Raw genomic sequence first — 18,889 nt, forward strand, 5'->3', positions numbered from 1 at the left:
TTTCTGCTTCCAGACAGATAGCTGAAAGGGAGGACTATACAATTTGATCCCCAGGAGTATGTTTTACTTGAATCTGTTCTTCTTCTATCCGCAGGAGTCACAGAACAGCATAGTCTCATTTTTCAAATTTAAGTCTTTGGGTTTTTTTAAATTAAAAAAACATCCATTCACTGTAGAAGAATGGCTGAAGTGGCTGACAGTGCTGGATTGTTTCCATTTCTCTGCTGACTTATTGCAGTTCATGGCTATAGGTCTTGTACAAATTATCTATCTCCCTTGTATTAGATTTTTTTAAAAAATCTTCTCTGGTGTAAAACCAGACTTTTCTGAAAGATTAAGTGAAATCATATGGCTTCCATTCTTTCCTTTCTTATTAATTAATTTTAATATGATATTTTCTTTATTTTCTTGGGAAACTCTGATCCTACACTGGGGATAACGTTATGATCCATTTTCTTAGAAACTGAAAGAATTCCTGTAAGCAACTGAGAACTCTTCCAACTCCTTTATGTATTATTCAGTAGAATGGCTCAACTGAAAGTTTTTCTCATGCCAGACACTAAAGCAGTGTCACTCAGAGGCAGCATTAACACTGCATTGCTAGCTACTAAATATGACATGTCTACCCATCAACACATCTTCCAAGTAGAGAACACTTCATCTCATGGGGGAACTACCAGCTAAAATAGGATTAGCAGATGAAAATGAAATCAAGCTACAACAACAGCTTTGAGTAATAGAAAATTCTATGAACTATTTCAGAGGAAGCATCTCATATCAGACTTTTAAACTTTAATTTTCTATTTGTGTCTTTTTTAGTCCAATGGCTGGGTAGCCCGGATGTTATGGAAGCTACAGTCCTTAAAAAACACATGATGAACTGCATAAAAAGTTCATGGAGAAAGTGCTGGAGGGGGGAAGGAATATCTCCTCTCTCCCAGAGAGACCAGGTGATGATATTGGATAATGGTCTTCAGTTCAGCTTGGTCTCTTCCCAATTGACAGCAAGACTTTGCATATGAGAAGTATTTAAAATGGTTTGTTTGCAGGTGATTTTTTTTTTTTAAGAAACAGGAAATAATTGGAAAAAACAAAGGACAAGGAACTGGTAAAACATAGCTCTTCCATGCTCTGGATACTTAATATTCAAATGATGTCAATTGCCTTTGACCAAGCTCCTATCCATTTAAATAAAGTGAAACTATGCCTTGTGGTATCAGGCATCTCTGTGATATCAGAAGTCTTTAGACCAGAGTGAATCCACATGAAACTATTCAATTCTCTACAGACCAAGGCACCTCTTGTCAGAATTTTGATGTCAAAACCTAAGAATTTAGGCATTTTCTAGTGTAGGCAGCTGTAAGCAGAACTCCACCTCGGTAGTGAACCTGCCTTAATCTCACTTTAGCTACTTGTCCTTTATGTTGATAGGAAGCCAACTGGCCAAGCAAGGTGCAATTGCTCTGACACTTGCAGGGCTTCACAGATCTTAGACAGACTAGTAAGATTAGAGGAGTACCACAGCAAACTCAGCATTTATTGTTAAATTTCCCAAGATAGTATTTGCATTTGTTCAAAGAGAAAGGGCAAGACTGTAAATAAATGTATGAACTAGTCCCTTACACATGTTATCAGAGAATAAGTTCTAACTCTTAACTTAGGATGCAAATGTAACCATGGTTATTCTAACTCTCAGGCAAAATATTAGCTGGCAACAGATCTTTAGGACTTTAAAATTTCCAATATAACCAGCAGCAGAAGTTTGGAGGTCTAGATTTATCTGTAAAAATATAGATATATAGAAAATGTGGGTGTCTCATGAGTTATGGAGGAGTTCTCTGTATTCCAGATTCTCAGTTTGTTCCAAAACCATCTGTAAATCTATTTGCGGATTTAATTTCTTGTCACAAACTGATGCTGTAGCTCATTACTTTCATAGAGTAGACAGGAAAAAGAAAAAGAATAACATTGGACTTCATAATTCTCAAAATCCAGTCATGAATCTGAACTTGGAGCCATTATAATCATTAACCAAGGGATCTTATGGGAAAAACACATCATTATAGCAAAAGAAGTAAATTAGTGAAAACAGTAAAACTAAAAATACGGCACACTGAATGTATCATCAGGATACAGCTGTTTCAAAAGAAACAACTCTTTTGATTATAAATAGAAGTAGCAAAACTTCTAAGCCATTTATAACGGCTGAATTCAAGCCTTTTTGGCTTGAACTAAATTCTAGTTTCTTACTGATTTTAGAAATTGACCAGTAAAGAGATAAGAAATTACTGCAGGCATTATCTTTTACAGCAAAGTCAATAAAACTAAGAACCGAGGTACATACCATCCTTTCAGTCACATATGTTTTGGTGGAGATGTATGCTACACTAAGCAAAGTCATGCCTAAGGGAAGGACTAAGGTGTGTGCTGGCACAATACCGTCTTGGCTTCCATGGCTTTTGCAGACATTTGGTTTTCCCAGTTATCCTCATCTATGAGCCATTTGTCATGATATGGCAAAAAAAACCAAACAAAAAACCCAAAACAACCAACGGAACCTAACAAAGCCCTCAGAATCTCAGGTCACACAAACACTATGAGAACTGAGATTATGGGTTAGTTAGGGACAGGCATGAGATAGCCTCAGCTCGGGCTGTTGAATACAGGGCAACTGGCAATAAAGCTTTAAAAATGAGAGTTTGACCTCTTTTCTCTGAAATCTCACTCTTGCCTGACATTTCCCAATAGCATTTTGCTGACACGTTGCCAAAGTTTTAGGAATTCACTCACGGTACAACAGACTGAAAGGCAGTGAGAAAGCACTGTTCATAGCTGTCTGAGCAGGGCACACAGCTGTGCGCTGGCTGTCCCTGCTGGAAGGAACATGGGTGGTTTTCCCTCCAGATGAGATACTGAGAGTATCTGTTAATAACACTATGATTTTACAGTTTATTAATTCATATTAACATCCAAGAAGATAGCCTACGACAAAAGTATCAAATCAGGAAATAGAGCTAAGAAATATTTTTATATGAAAGTAATTTAGACTGTCTAATTCCTTCTGTGGATGCAAGCAATAGTGAAACAGAGGGTAAAAGTTTTTTTTTTTAAAAAAGAAGTTACGTGACAGCTCAGTTTATCAGTGAAGAATCACTTTGCAGAGTAAGTTATGTCCTAGCTCACAGTTTGGCCCAAGCGTTGATATGTGAATTGCTTCATTCTTCTCTTCTAGTTTCAATTATTAATCTGGCTTTGCATTACCTTTAAGAGTCACACTCAGCTTCCTGGTCCCGCATCAGGGCAGCATACAGAAGTCTTCACCAAATTATTCATTCCATCAGACAGATATACTATTGGTCGCCAGTTTAAGGCAAGACACTGTTGGGGCTCTGGCTCTTGTTTGAAGTAATTTCCATTTGAATATTTGATTAATTTCTTGTTTAAAGACAAACCTCTTTTAACTGCTTGCATTAGAGTTTCACAGTTCTCCAAACCAGCATTAAACTTCATTAAGTCTTCACAGAAAAATGACTTCCCCCAAAAATATATCTTATGTATATATACTCAGACAGGTGGAATAGATGAAACACAGTAGTAGATATAGTAGAGCACATATAAAAAAAAAAAATCCCAAAATCTGTATTATTATTTCCAGTCAATTATGTTATTCATTACGAGAACAGCTTCTCTACTGTTCCTGTATTATTATATGTAATGTCACTGTATCCTTTTTTGTTTATATTTCTCAACTTGCTGAATGATGAATACCAGAAGATTTCTTCACATACTACAATATGTAGTATGTAGATACTACAATAATATCCAAAACAAAAAATAGGACATTTGAAGTAAAAATAACATATGCTTTTTCTGCACCAAATGATCTTAAACAAGATTAGGACATCTCCCATCAAAATATGTTCATTAAAATTCTAGGCATTTAGCAAGAGAGATCCAGGTGGGTAGGAGCAGTTGAGAAATATAATGCAATAACTGTGCTATGTCTTAAGAGGGGTAGAAGTCTTCATACAGTCTCTGTGATTATAGATGGTATTCTTAAATTTCAAGTTCCACTGTTTCTCAAAATCACCAAATGCAAAGAACATTTCACAAGGAATAGGAGGAAGGCCCACTGAGACCTTTCATTTTTACAGTATTGCCATAGGAAACGTTTCAGATGAATAACTGGTTTTCTGTATCTTGAATCAGAACAGCAGTGTTAATCATTCTAACCCATTCTTTTTTTCATTCAGGCTATTGATTTGAACTATTAACGTGTCTGGAGAACAAAATATGGTGATATACTATTTGGTTTAGAAAACCTTAGTCTACGTGAAAATAAACGTCATCTGCATAAGATGATAATGCAATACTGGAATGTAAAATAAAAAAGTGAAAGTGTTTGCAGCATGTGATTTTGATAAATTATATTTTTTTCTTAACGTGTATGGTACTGATGTCTTTCAAGGTTTTTGGTAACCAACTGTTCCTGCCCTGTACAGCAAGGTCTACTAATCACCGACCTGCAGAAAGTTCTGTCTCCACTGGCTCGTCAGCCAGTAGTTTTGGCAGTGGATACAGCATGGATAGTGAAGGCAGCAGCAGTGCCACAGGAGAGAATAATCTGTTTCCTATCCCAAGAATGTAAGGGTTTTCCTTTAATATATTGTATCCTCTGTGCACTATGTATAGTCCTTTCACTCACCTGTCATCTTCTTATGTGGATTGCTCTGCAGACTTGAGTTGCACAGTAGAATAGCAGATAACTGGCAAGAATTTCTCAGAACTCACACTTTTGCTCTGCTTTGTTGAGTATTGAATTGTTAATAACCAAACAAACCTCTGCCTCTACCTCATGACTTTATTTCAGTCACACAGGAGAGGCACTAGTCTCAGCCTTTGATGAAAGCGTGTAGAGATGGGCTTCGGTTGTGTTTTGAAACTGAAACTTTTGTAGCCCTGAGAATGCTTAGTTTAAGTTTTCAGATTGATCTACTTCTAGAAAGAAGTGTTACTACTGCAGCTAAAATTTGGGGTCCAGATATAACCCAACTTTTCCCAAGTTTTTAAGAGTTTGAACAGAATTTCTCAGTTCTTGACTGGAAAAAGCTTTTGGGGCAGAGTCCTTGTAGGAATTATTAAGCTTCTATCAGTGTAATTATTTAATTTCAAATATTTTATTCAGTTAATCACTACATAGAGAAAAGTTTTGCCATGATTTTTTTCCTCTCAACCTTGGTAACATGCACCTTCATTTAGCAATTTCATTTATATTCCTTTATAAAACAAAGTAATTTCTCCTGATCAGCTTAATAGTTCTGACATGAAAATTTTACAGATTGGTTGCTGTCAAAATATTAGTTGATGGTCATTGTTCATGCAGTGTTTGCATTAGTTGTTCCATGTTTTTCTCAAGGACAAAATTTTGGCTTTTTCCTTGAAGCCCTGAATTATTAGTCGCAAAAACTAGTCATAATCTTCCTTAAAAATTTGAATGAAGAAAAAATTCATCCTTTAGAACTCTGACATTTCTAAGTATTCATAATTTTCTAAAATAAAGCCCAGTGACACAAATCTAATATTTCAGTCTCATCTTCAAAAACTAGGAGGAAAATGTGAGTTCAAATTTTGCAGTGCCAATTGTTTAATCTTCATTGAACTTTTCACTCTTCTTGTTCTAGGTTCCCCAGTGACAAAACCACAGTCTTTAATTGGATTTGGCAGTCTCAAAAAGAAGATTATATTTTTAATGAGAAAAGCAAAGATGCATAAAATCTTTGTGCACAGAAACACAAGATGGAGCTCTCAATAAAAGTTTTTAGTTCTTATATGTGAAATTTTAGTCCATATTGTATCGCTGGCTGAGTATTGTCTAGCAATGTGACTATGTACAGTTAGGTAGTATTTGGCTGACAGATTCCACAGTCTATTAAGCCTGAAATCACCGCTTCTACTGGTGAGCAGGAAGAAGTCTCCGTGGCTTTGGCTGTTCTCTTACAGAAATTTATTCCTGTGAATTTTACTAAATTAAATTAAATATATCCAGCCCTAGACTTTTTTTTTTACTATGGTATTTTTTAAGTAAATTGCTTATATCCCGATATTAGACAGAAGGTTACATAGGACATTTATATAGATGAAAAATGCTTCTGTTTTCATGTTAGTCTCAAGGGCTTTACGTAGCAGTGTAACAAAATGAATGACAAATACTGTATATCATCAGGGACTTTTGGGATTATTCCTGGGGAGGATGTCTTAAGCTAGAGAACTGTTTCCATTTTGAATTCTCCGTAAAAGTTCTTGTAAATCTAAATAAATATATGATTGAAATTCAGGTCAACATTTGCATTTACACTGGCTTGATAACGACTTCATGGACTCTGCCCTTGTATACATACATATCCATAAGAGCATAGCTCACAATTTGGATGTGAAGCAGTAAGTAGACTAAATAATTTTAAGTGTCCAAATGTCTGGGCATGTACAAATATTTTTGGTTATAAGACCCCTTTAGATCTATCACTAGAAAAAGTGTGGTATTGGCCGAATTTTAAACTCTACTCTAGTCCAAATGCTTTTAACAATAGGAACATTTAGTCATGAAGCAAAATAAAATATTTAAATAGTGACACCATGGAAATTGTTGATGAGGTAACTAATTAGAATACTTGCCAATATTACATTTTCTTATAACTACCAAGGGAAATTAGTTATTATATACAGTTATACACTACTGAATAAATCTTGTAAAGCCTTTCTGTTTGGGAGATACTTTTTGAAAGACACTTATCCAGTTGTAATATACTTGGAAGTCACATTATCTCTGATACAAAACAGATTATGTATTCCTTTTTATTGTCTGATCATCTGTACCCTACAATGTCTCTAAAATTGCAATAATTCTGAATGCCAAGGTGAAAAGTAACTGAAAAATGTGTAAAGAACATAACTGTAGAGGCAAACAATTTTTCTATCATATTAATAATATGTTTTATGAAGCATTACCTCACAGAAAAAAAAATAACTTTCAGTTAAAAATCATTTTAAAATCACTATAAACCTGACATTTTATACTAATTTTTTAGTTCAATGTGAACTTCGTCAGCTTCTGTTGCTGCTATGAAACATGAAGCTGGTTTGGTGGTAGCAAAGAACAGTGCTGACCCTTTCACCCCAGAGGAGTCACAATCTGAAGATAATGCCTTATATTCGCAATCACAGCATTTCAGTCTTAAAGTAGAAAGACCAGTTGAAGAGCAGACATCTCATAGAAGCAGAAATGCTTTTCAGAGTGGTTGCAATCATGCCTTAGAACTTGCAACGAGTATGTTTAAGGATATATTTTAGAAATACATGCTTGTATTTTTCCTAACTTTCACTGCCAAAAACCTGACACTTATATTGTAGATGGGATTCTTTTTACATCCAGTGGAGATAAGGACCTCCAGAGCATGATTCATTCCACTTACCTTGCTTTAAGATTAATGTCTCAGAACTGAATTGTTTCTTATGCCAAACCTAAACTGTAACGTACAAGCAATACTTAAAAGAATATGACCACAAACATGACTTACCTTTGAGGCAATGGTATTGTAGACCAAATATCAATTTTATGACTTTTTTTTAAATATTTAATTGTTTAGTATAACAGGAAAAGAGCTATGCAGACTAGTTGTAGAACCTCAAGCTGATGGAGACAGGTAGCAGACAGCACCTGATAGCCCTAGTCTATGAGAGTGTACAGGCGTAACAAGATGCAATTGAGGTAGCCTCCAAAAGGGAGAGAAAAAATATTATTAAGTCATTATTAAGCAATAGAAATAAAACAACTCAAAGCAACTATCGTCCACTTAAATTTTCTTGGAATTAAATATATACATGAAATTATTTGTTTGAGGGTTTCTTAGAATTATATATAACGTCTGTCTTTTTGTACAGAACCAGGCCTCATTGGCTTGGGTGCATCATTTTCTCAAATTTCTTCATGGTCTTATTGACAACTACCACCATATCTTTTAACAGAGGGAAGATGAGCCAGAATGGACAAGAACCAGTAAAGCAGTCTGGAGTAGGATTAACCGATGCAGAAGGTAAAAAGAAATACAAACAACACTACAGTGGTATCCCATGTTTATAGGACTGATATGTTTATTTCTTTCACGTGTTATGCTGTGAAAAATTAGCCTATGCTCTCTTTGTATTCGAGATTGAATAGTCTGACTTTCATTTTTTCTAAGGACCCTTTACACATAGCACCATTGTAATGAGTCGCCAGTTTAAATTAAAAGAATGTCTTAACTGTTTATTTAAAATAAATAAATAGTGAAATTGCAATGAATAATATCTGTCTTTCAATATTCATTGCTTTTCATAGTATTGGAATAAAAAAAAGTATGGAGCTGACTCCACTACTCATTAAATAGGAAGAAAATATCCAATGGCTGTCAGGCTCTGTTTTTATAACATTTCAGAATATTTACTTCATAAAGCAATTTTTAATCTTGGTGTCTACATAAAATGTTAAGTTTAAATAAAAATATTAGCTGAACATCAGGCTTGACTGCTGCAATTAGACTATAGTGAAACTCTTATATCATTGAGAAATTCTGAGTAAATTTTTCTGGTATAGATGTAGTTTTGACAAAGACGGAGACATTGTAATCTTGGAGCTCAAAAGCTGACAGAATGGCTTTCAAAGTTTCATGAGCAATGTCATTATCTCTTTCATGTGTAATAATGGAGAAATGCATGAAAACTAAAAAAGTGTTTTATATTGAAGGATATGTTAGGAAAATTCCATTTCCCTTTGCACATAAAGTATACTCTTTCAAGTGTATGTTTCTGTTGACCTCAAATATAAAACTTAACTATCATTACCTTCATTTTATTATTAAAATAATACTTTTATCATTTAAATGCATTTCAATGCAGATTTGAGGTTTTAATGAATCCAGAAATTGTAATTAATATATACAATTGAAGTTAACTTCATGTTAAGTTCAGTCTTAAAAAAATCAACATTTTACAGGTTTCTGCAATCGATATAAAAGGGAAAATAATTGCTGTTGCTATATTTGAGGTAAAAGTGGTCTAATATTCAAGAGATTTGCAGAAATCAAATGAAAATTTGAAGGTAGAACTGTAAAACTATCTTTTCCAAAGCAAGAATTAACTGTGTGTATGCAATCTACCAAATCTTTCAGTACATAATATTCATCATACAAAAATTCAAATTCAGCTGCTTATCAAACTTCAATTTGTTCAATGGTATTTTAAGTATTTGAAAAACAAATGTTCTAAAAAGAGAAATGGTGGGATGAAAATGGGAAATCAGGAGTTTTCCATTTTTACTTTGTCACGGTGTGTTTTATGCGGAATGATAACTGTAAACAAATAGCTTTTCATCATTATGTTCATCATAAATTGCCCCTTATTTAAGGTCTTGGGATATAAATTGCAGAAACTACAAATACAGAATGTTTTAATATAATGTTTGTATCATTCAAAAAATACCCAAAAACCCAGCCAACCAAAGCAACTAATGTAAAACATCTTTTGAAACATTCATTACTTTTCCAGTCAGTCATATGTCCACTTATCTTCAAAATCTGCAGGTAAATCAAGAGCTGCAATTCCCTAATTTTCACTTATGTTGCAATTCATGTCTCCTGTCTTAAGAACTTCAAGAATTACAACTCCAAGTCCGAAAAAAAAAAAGAGTAATTCTTACTAAGTGTTATTTCTTCCCGTTGAGAGAAGCTGGAGCAGCCAGCCTCGTTTTTAGCATCTGATTTCCAGCTGACTAAGATGAGACAGATCAATCTCAAATGATTAATTAAACTAAAAGCTGGAAAACAATTAAAGAGCATTTCATTCGCAGCATGTAAATATAATTATCTTTTGGGGATGTCGTTCAAAACTAAGAGAAACTCAAGATTAACTGAGAATTACTTCAGTATTATAGAGTTATTGTGGTATGATTTTCATAGATTGACAAAAGTGAATGAAAATCTTAAAGTCTTAAAGTTCAATTGATATCTTTTCTGTAGTTCACTTATCTGTGTTGTGGACCAGACTAGCTCTGCAATTAACTGGAAGCAAATATTCATTCCCTTTTTTCATTGATCTGTAGAAAGCTCCCATAGTTGACATTTGTATTTTCACTTGCAAACAAGGATTTAGTGTTATACTTAAAGCCTTATAATAGTAGTACTATTTTTACATTTTCAAATATTCTTAATGAATAATGTCTGTGAAAAGTAGCCTGTGGATTACTCTCTTTAAAACTGCAGAATTAATTCAATTGCTTAAACATGCAGATCTACTGCTACTTAAAATGTTTTAGTCGTCAAAGTCATTCACATAGGCCTGGAAAATATGGCAGGGGACTTAGAGGAACATGATATTTAAGGCCAGTGGCTGGAGGCAGAGCAAGGTAGGAGTCTGAAACGGCGATGAAAACTGTATTCTGGGCAGCTGAATCAAAACTGTAGCAACAGGGTTCAGATTCAGCTCATGAGGCATGACACCAAAATTTAGGCATGTACATAAGTGGAATCATCAGGGAAAAAATATGCTCCTTTTTGTAATTGTTTACACACTTGAGAAATGTGCTACTGTTTTGATGGGAATAATTTTTGTGCTATTAAGATGTATCAGTTAAATTATAAGTAAATATTGGAATACAGTACTATTTACTTTGCTGACACAGCTCAATGGTCAATATAAATAACTGTGAGTATTGCTATGATCTTTGTTTCTCTGAACATATCAGCTTGTCATATTCTGTATTTTCATACTACTTAATAATATAAAATAATTCAGAGTTTTGTTCTTGGACACTATGTTACAGTTATTTTTATGATCTGCATTGTTGCATGTTATCTTACACTGGACATTCTGCCTTGAGCTCATGAAATCTTTCATCTTCTTAAACTTCAGTAAATCTTATTATGCATATTGTGATCTTCATTGAGTTATGCAAACCAATTTCTCTATTAGCCTCAGAAAGTGCAGTTTCTTTTGTTTAAAGATTTCTTATGACATGCTGTGGAATATTACAGTTATTACAGACAAAAAAACTGAAAGCATTCTGTATAAGGATTGAAACTAACAATTAAAAGCAAATGATTAATATCTTGATTCAGTTGTAGATCATGACTGGTCCATTTGCCCTATGAAACTGCTCAGCCAGTTGATTGCAGATTATTTTTTCCACCTACCAAGTATTTATGCAATTAAGAAATATATGGGAAAACCTATTTTCACATATTTCAAAGATGTGATGTATTAGGTAATCACAAACTGCCATTATTTCTAGTAGAAGTGAGATATACAGATACAGATATTATTTTAATTGAAATAGTTTACTATAAGGAAATTTTGGATCTTCTATTTGATTATATTAATGCAAAATATCATTAGGATAGGATTACAAACACTGAGATTCATCTCAGACAAAGAGTTTTAGGAAAGATGGCCATGTCGGTAAGCATGTCCTGGCTTCACCCATTCAGTATTTTTTGGAGTGAATAAGCACTGACAGTGCTTCTGCCATCTTCTGTGCTTGACCTTATTGTTAGGATTTTCACTCAGAAAATTGTAAACTTTGGACAGGAAAAGAGTGGCTTCCCACACACATCTTCCAAGAGAGTGGGTTTTTTTACTTAAAAAGAAAAAAAATTCCATCCATTCCATGTCCTGAATACCAAGAATGTCTCTGCATAGTTCTGCCAGAGACTCACTGACATTCCCAATAGTCCATTTCCAGTGAGCATCATCTTTCGAGTTTAGTAAAAGAAAGTCCTGTAAGTAAGAAACTTCTCATTTTATTAATAACTGAACCTAGACAGAAAATTGAAGAATATTCTAGTAATGCCTCTGTAGATGTATTTCCACACCTAAGCAGAAAGAATAGATTGGTATTATCTTGAAATCTGATGATGCACATATACTTACTGAACTTCTGAAAGATGATATGCTAGTGATATGCGCTCATTGTTTACACAATCTTTAATGAACTCTTCTAGGCTTTCCTTTTTTGCATGCTGTATATTTGCCTGAGCTACAGATTAAGAAAAAAAGCAAACAATAAAAAGCCCTGTGATAAGATCATGGTTTAAGAGGCAAATTTTAGAATAATATGATTTTTAATTAATATATTCAGAAGAGTCTAAGCTAAAAAAACACCGTTTTCTTTTTCTTAGTTGTTGAGCTTTGTGGTTCATCAGCCTGGATTATAAACTAAGAAACTGAGTTTTAACAGTGTCATCACTTAAATCTGTGTCAATAATTAAGACAGACTAATCTTTATTTATGAGAAAATGCTTGAAATACCATAGAAAGCTTCAAACAGGCTAGAATGCAATTCTAATAACATTTTGGAGGAAAGGTGAATGACCTCTGTAAGCAAGTGACTGGCAATCATTTGACTTGTTAATTTTCCTTTATAGCTTTCTGAATAGTCCTGATGAAATTTTCATCCATCATGTCTGCACGGAATAGATCCTGGAGTAAATTATTTTACAAGCTGTGTCACGCTTTCTCTTGAAGGGATACCCAGGAGTAATATGTGGATTAGCTCTCTCAAGTAAAATAAGGCATGAAACAGTCTGACAGCAAAGGCACAACTAAGCATTGCTATATTCTTCAAAGTAATTAAATGTTAGGGAAAAAAAATCAGTCTCCTTATACTTGCTCTTCAGTTAGGCTAGAGTAGGCTCACTGTGGTACGACTGAGAGCAGATTAAGGGCTTGAGATGTTGCTTAAATCAACTTCCTGCATCTCTGCACTTTAGTTTTAAAAATTTAGCGTTTAGATTTTTTTAACTCCAATTGTTGAAATATCGGAACTATTATATTATGAGGAGTTCAGAGAGAAATGGTCTTAATTTTGGATCTTCAAGCAGTAATTTATTAGTAAGAGGAGATAAAAGACAAACTCAGGAAATTATTAAGGGCTAATCATGATACAGTTACTGAGATTCGCAAATGCTTTTGTCTATGCATGAATCTGTTCTTTGATGTGTTGCTTGGCCAGGCTAAAAATATGGGGTTTACTGCAGATGAGAAACTTTTCTTGAGTTACCTGTACCATTTCACACACAAAAAAAAGAGGGCTGTGAGTCAGATTAAAATATTATGCTTGGTATTCATGAAGAAGGTTATAATTAAAATTGAACTTCTTGCTGGATTAAAACTGAAGTGAATTTTAATGCCCTTGCACAAGCACTGGTGACTTTAAGTCAAAACGCTGAAACTAGAGACAATGTAGGAAAGAGAACAGGTTGAATATTAAATTTATGTAATTTTAGGATCATCAGAGACCTTCCTTCTTTCATAGAATCATAGAATGGCCTAGGCTGGAAGGGACCTTAGAGATCATCTAGTCCAACCTCCCTGTCATGGGCAGGGACGCCACCTCTTGACTAGACCAGGCCACACATGGGGACCAAGCGGGAAACGAACCCGCAACCTCCATGTCGGTCATTGTTGTCAGCACCACGCTCAAACCACTGAGCTAACCGGCCCTCTTTCATAATTGAGTCTAATTTATATCGTATCTACTAGAAGGTAACTTCTGGCAAACATAATGTCATCTTAGGTCATCTAATACAAATATCAGAAAAACCTATTTTGCAGTTTTTCCTTCATAAGCATTCTTCTCTTTAACTGTTCTTAAACATAAACCCTCCAAAATTAGAAAGGAAGCAAACATTACATTTATAGATGCTTCCCCCATAAAAGTGTGTATGGAAAACCACATCATAAAACACTGAGTCACTTGTTTTAAATATTTGGAGGAAGTTTTTTGCTATTTACTGAAGAATCACTGTAGCTTAGAAATGAAAATAGAAAAAAAATGTGACAAAAAGACTCTAAGGTGGATGTTCCGGGTCTGGACAAGAGGAATTTACATTAATTCCTGTAAGGAAGCATACTCTCTAGTGGTTTGATGCCGAAATTAGTGGCATTCCCATTAGAGAAATTCCACTCAGGGGAAGTCCTGAGAGGCTCATGCTGGATCTCAGGAGGGAGGCAAAGGTGTCCCTCTGCCACCTCAGGAGATCTTGGATACCAGGGGGCTACAGGACAGAAGTCATCCTCGCTGTAAAACAAAGAGCTGTAAAACAAACACTGGTTACTGTCCTGCTGACAGCCAGTTACAGGCAGCACGTGGTTTCCGGTGAGCCTCCAGAGCCTGGAAGCACGGCATTTTGGGATTACACCTTCACTTTCAGAGAGGACTGTTATACCACCACCTTAGGTTAGTGTTACAAGGTATATTAGCACCTAGTTTATGTGCTGTAATTTGTCCCTGCATGGACTGTATGATGAGTCTAAATACGCTAGGTGTTATATAGATACCTTTAACTTCCTTTGGTGTGAAGGACATTCTCTATTATTATTTCTAACAGTTTTTTTCTAATGATTAAGCCTAGTGTCTTTTTCGCTTTTCTTGGTCAGTAATCAGAAAATGATAGCAGATTACTTCTTCCAGAAAGCTTAACTATAGAATAGAAAAAAACATGACCTGCAAAATGAATAAAGGGAGAGGGAGCTTACTCAAAGATGGGTAATGGGTTAACAGAGAGTAGCCCTGCAGAGGACTTAGGGATACCGGTGGATGGGAAGTTAGACATGAGCCAGTAACGTGTGCTTTCAGCCCAGGAAGGCAGTTGTATCTTGGGTTGAATCACACAAAGTGTAGCCAGAAAGTCAAGGGAGGTGAATCTCCTTCTCTGCTCTCATGAGACCTGCAGTATTGCATCCAACTCTGGCATCTCCAGTAGAAGAAAATCATGGACTTGTTAGAGCAGGTCCAGAGGAGGGTCATGATAATGGTCAGAGAGCTGAAGGACCTCTCCTCTGAAGAAAGGCAGAGATAGGGTTGTTTAGCATGGAGAATCATAGAATCATAGAATGGCCTAGGCTGGAAGGGACCTTAGAGATCGTCTAATCCAACCTCCCTGTCATGGGCAGGGATGCCTCTCAACTAGATCAGGCAACACATGGGGACCGAACGGGGATCGAACCCATGACCTTGGTGTTATCAGCACCACGCTCCAACCGAGTGAGCTAACCGCCCCCTAAGAAGAAAAGGCTCCAGGAAGATGTTCTTATGACCTTTCAATTTATAAAGAGAGCTTAAGAAAAATTGAGACCTTTTATCAGAGCCTGTAGTGACAGGACAAAGGGCAATGGTTTTAATCTGAAAGAGGGTTGGACATAAGGAAGAAATGTTTTGTGATCATCACAGTGCTGAGACACTGGAACAGGTTGCCCAGAGAGGTTGCAGATGCCTCATCCCTGGAAGTGTTCAAGGCCAGGTTGGATGGGCCTTTGAGCAACCTGGTCTAGTGAAAGACGTCCCTGCTCATGATGGGGGTGTTAGATGAGATGGTCTTTAAAGATCCCTTTAAACCCATTCATTCTGTGGTTCTATGATACAAAAGAAGTGACAATGATTTTTGAAGGGTTCCCTAATCTGCAAGTTATTATAACACAAACTGCAAATGCTCCTGGACTGTGTGAGTGGTATTCTGGTAACAGTTGCCCATTCAGACAAAGATATTTTGCAGTTATAGAAACACTTTTATCCTTCAGTGTGTTTTCTTCTGCCTTTTTTTCTTCTTTTATCTCGAGCAGATACAGTCAGTGACTCTGTGCTAGGAAAATTCCACTTTCTTTTCAGTTTCTTACCTTTGTAATGAGCTTCAATTACTGACGCAGCATCAGAATGTCATATGTAGAGTACTGGGTAGAAAGAGTCTGAAAACAGTTATTTACAATGAAAATTGAAATTATCATTATATATCATGCAGCTACTCACTTATATGTTTATATCAGGAAGTGCCTGAATAGACAGAGGAACTGTGAATCCATGTGCCCAGGATTACTAGCAAGAGTAGTCTTCCATTAACCTACAAATCATACACTAACCATATGTATTTTACTTAAATTTAGTTAAATTGAACTTTATCTTCTGGAGAGTAAAGTCCTGTTGCCTACAACATAAACCTGGGCTCACAACACGCTTGCAATATACCAATCAGCAATAAATGACCAAGACAGAACCAGTTACTTCCACAGAGCAGAGAATTTATGTTGCTTTGGAATAGTTCCATGTTTCTGCACCAAGGCTTGATCCAATTCTTTCAAGGCTTTTTTAAACTGCCAGGGAGCATCGTTTATTTTGTTCTTGCACATACGTCAATAGTTTTGCTGTTTGCTGCCTTCCCAATTACTCAAATATCTCAGGACAATTGAACCTTTAATCCGAACATATACTGAAATGTAAGAGAACCTTAAAAAACAGTCCAGACTTTCAAAAATCTTTCCTTGGATCCATTGAATCTCTCACTGACTGAGTGTGAGGCTGCTGACTTGCTTGTAATAGATATTGATCCATGGATTTAAAGAGAAATCCAGTCAATCTGAACTTTAACAGTGGTTGAATTGTATTTTTTGGGTTTGAGTTCCTGTCCAGTAGTACATAGCAAAAACAATTGCCTCATACTCTCAGTGTCTTTCCTAAAGAGCAATATAAGCTTGGTAATCTCTTTTTTAAAAATCCGTTTTTAGCAGTTGTAATATCTGCTTTTATAGTCTTACTGCAATTCTGATTTGCATGCAGATGAGGTCAGTTTATGAAATAAAACACTACTGAGTAAAATGTGATCCTTGCCCAGGAAGAGATCAAAATGAAAGAAAAAGGTATTGCCAGACTCCTCTATTATCTCAGTAAATAAAAAGGCTAAAATTCAACCTGACCTTGCTTAAACTCTCTTTAATATAAAATCACAAACTTGCTTTCTGTCACCAGGTTCTACCAAAGGTCTAGCATCCAGTACTCTTAACAGCATAAGATTAATCAGTGCCAAAAAAAATTTAAAGCAGAAAATACCAGCAAGGGTGATTTCTTGCGTGAGTAGCTGCTTCAGAACAGAGGCAAAAAGGGACTCGTGGGAATAGAAAATCAATAATGAGAGCGCTTGCATCTAGCTTGTCACGTGTTGATCTCATACTGCACCTCCTTTATTTTTGTGAAGGCAAATTTTAATTTCAAAAATTGAAAATATCAGATATGCTTTCTGTCACAAGGGATCCTGAAGTCCTGAAGCAATGAATCAGGCTTATGCACTGACAGTAGTCCTTTCTCTCTTTTGTTTTTTTCAAAGGTATTTGTAATATTTTATACATGCTCCTTCAAGCTAGGAATAGCCAAACTACTAATAGCTAAATATCAAACTAATTTGAAGGAGACATTTAAGATAAAAAACAGCAGTATTTTAAATCTAAGAATTATCAGCTTCATCTCTAAACTCAGGGAGAAAAAATCTTTTATCGATCCCTGATTGGTCCGGAACTCTCATTTGCCCACCTTGCTCTCCACTAATAATTGGAGCAATTAGTTCTCCCTTCCTGAGGTATTTGCAGTTATAATCCAGCTGGTTTTCCTACAAAGAAGCAGAAAGAATTTAAATAAGAATAAAGACTGCAGCCAGAGATAGAAACACAGTGGGAAAAAAAGGACAAAATAATCTATATTCTTGCATGCAAATCACAAACAACATTGCTTTACATTGTTACAAATCGTCCTGTTCTTGAACATTTATAATAAAGTGTCATTAAAAGAGAAGTAAATAATCCAGAGAGCCTGACTGTCATTAGCGACTAGCCGACAGCTGGTGACACTCTTGTGGACTGGGACTGAATGGCTATTAGCCATTAAATCATGTGGCAACAAAAATATTAAAAAATAGATTTTTGTTTACTTGTTTTAAGTTTTCATTAAACTCTACTTTTCCCATGGGATCTGTAGAAAATTCACAAATATTAAGAAGACAAACAAGTAAAAAGAAAAACAGAAAAACCTGAAAGCACATATATTACATCTTGAAACCAAAATATAAGCCTTTGATACAGTGCTTCAATAATCACCTGGAAAGATAATTTGCTTGCCAAATATTCTTATTCTCTTTTATTAGCCTAGCTCTTGAACACATTTCCACTAAGATAAAGCTGCTTGGAACTTACAGGAGGTTTCTTTTTGGAGATATAATGGGCTCAGAGTGTTTGGTCTGGGAATTGGAGTGCTTGTATATAGGTTTATTTCTCTGGTAGAATTCTGTAATCTTTGTCTTTAAAAAGATATGTTTATAAAGGGAATCTCATTTAATACCAATGGGCACATTTAGTACAAATACCAGTTAATAATGAAGACTTTTCAACACTGGAAAGCAAACAGAGGAATCTCCCCACCAAAAATCGAGTGAAGGTGAAGATGCTGGAATGTATGACTATTGGACCTGAGCCTTGTTTGGAAGTTTGAAGAAGGGCTGCTTCACCTAGTGAGTAATTTAAACCAGCTCTGAAATAGAGTCACTTTTCATGATCAGTGCTCATTTAGAGTCAGCAAATGTCAGGTTGAAGTATTATTATGATAGAAGGTGAATTGCTAAATCTGAAATAAATTCCCCTTTGTGATGAAAATGAAACTAAGAGGTACTAGTTGTAAATGTCATCTTCCTGGATAATTCAGATCTCCTTCATTTAGCAGTGTGATTAGACTAGGAATTTTGTGCATACTCCAGGAAAAAAAAAATAAAAATCTGTTGTAAGGTCAATTACATTCAGTGCTTAAGTGCATATAAGTTATTATGTAGCTAAGTTCAAGGAATCTCAGGAAGTCATCCCATTCCTTCAAAACATAATACTATTCCTAAAAGGCTTTAGCTAACTTGCAACAAAAGTTTCTCAGTGGGGACAGAGATTTTACAGCTTCATTAATCTATTCTAGTGCTTGATTATCCTAACTTCTAGTCCAATCTTTCTTGCTGAAATGAATATTCAAGGAGAGAAATAAGAATCCAAAATCCAAGCTCTT

Source organism: Apaloderma vittatum, unplaced genomic scaffold, assembly GCF_000703405.1.
Source record: "Apaloderma vittatum isolate BGI_N311 unplaced genomic scaffold, ASM70340v1 scaffold10599, whole genome shotgun sequence".
Lineage (NCBI taxonomy): Eukaryota > Metazoa > Chordata > Aves > Trogoniformes > Trogonidae > Apaloderma > Apaloderma vittatum.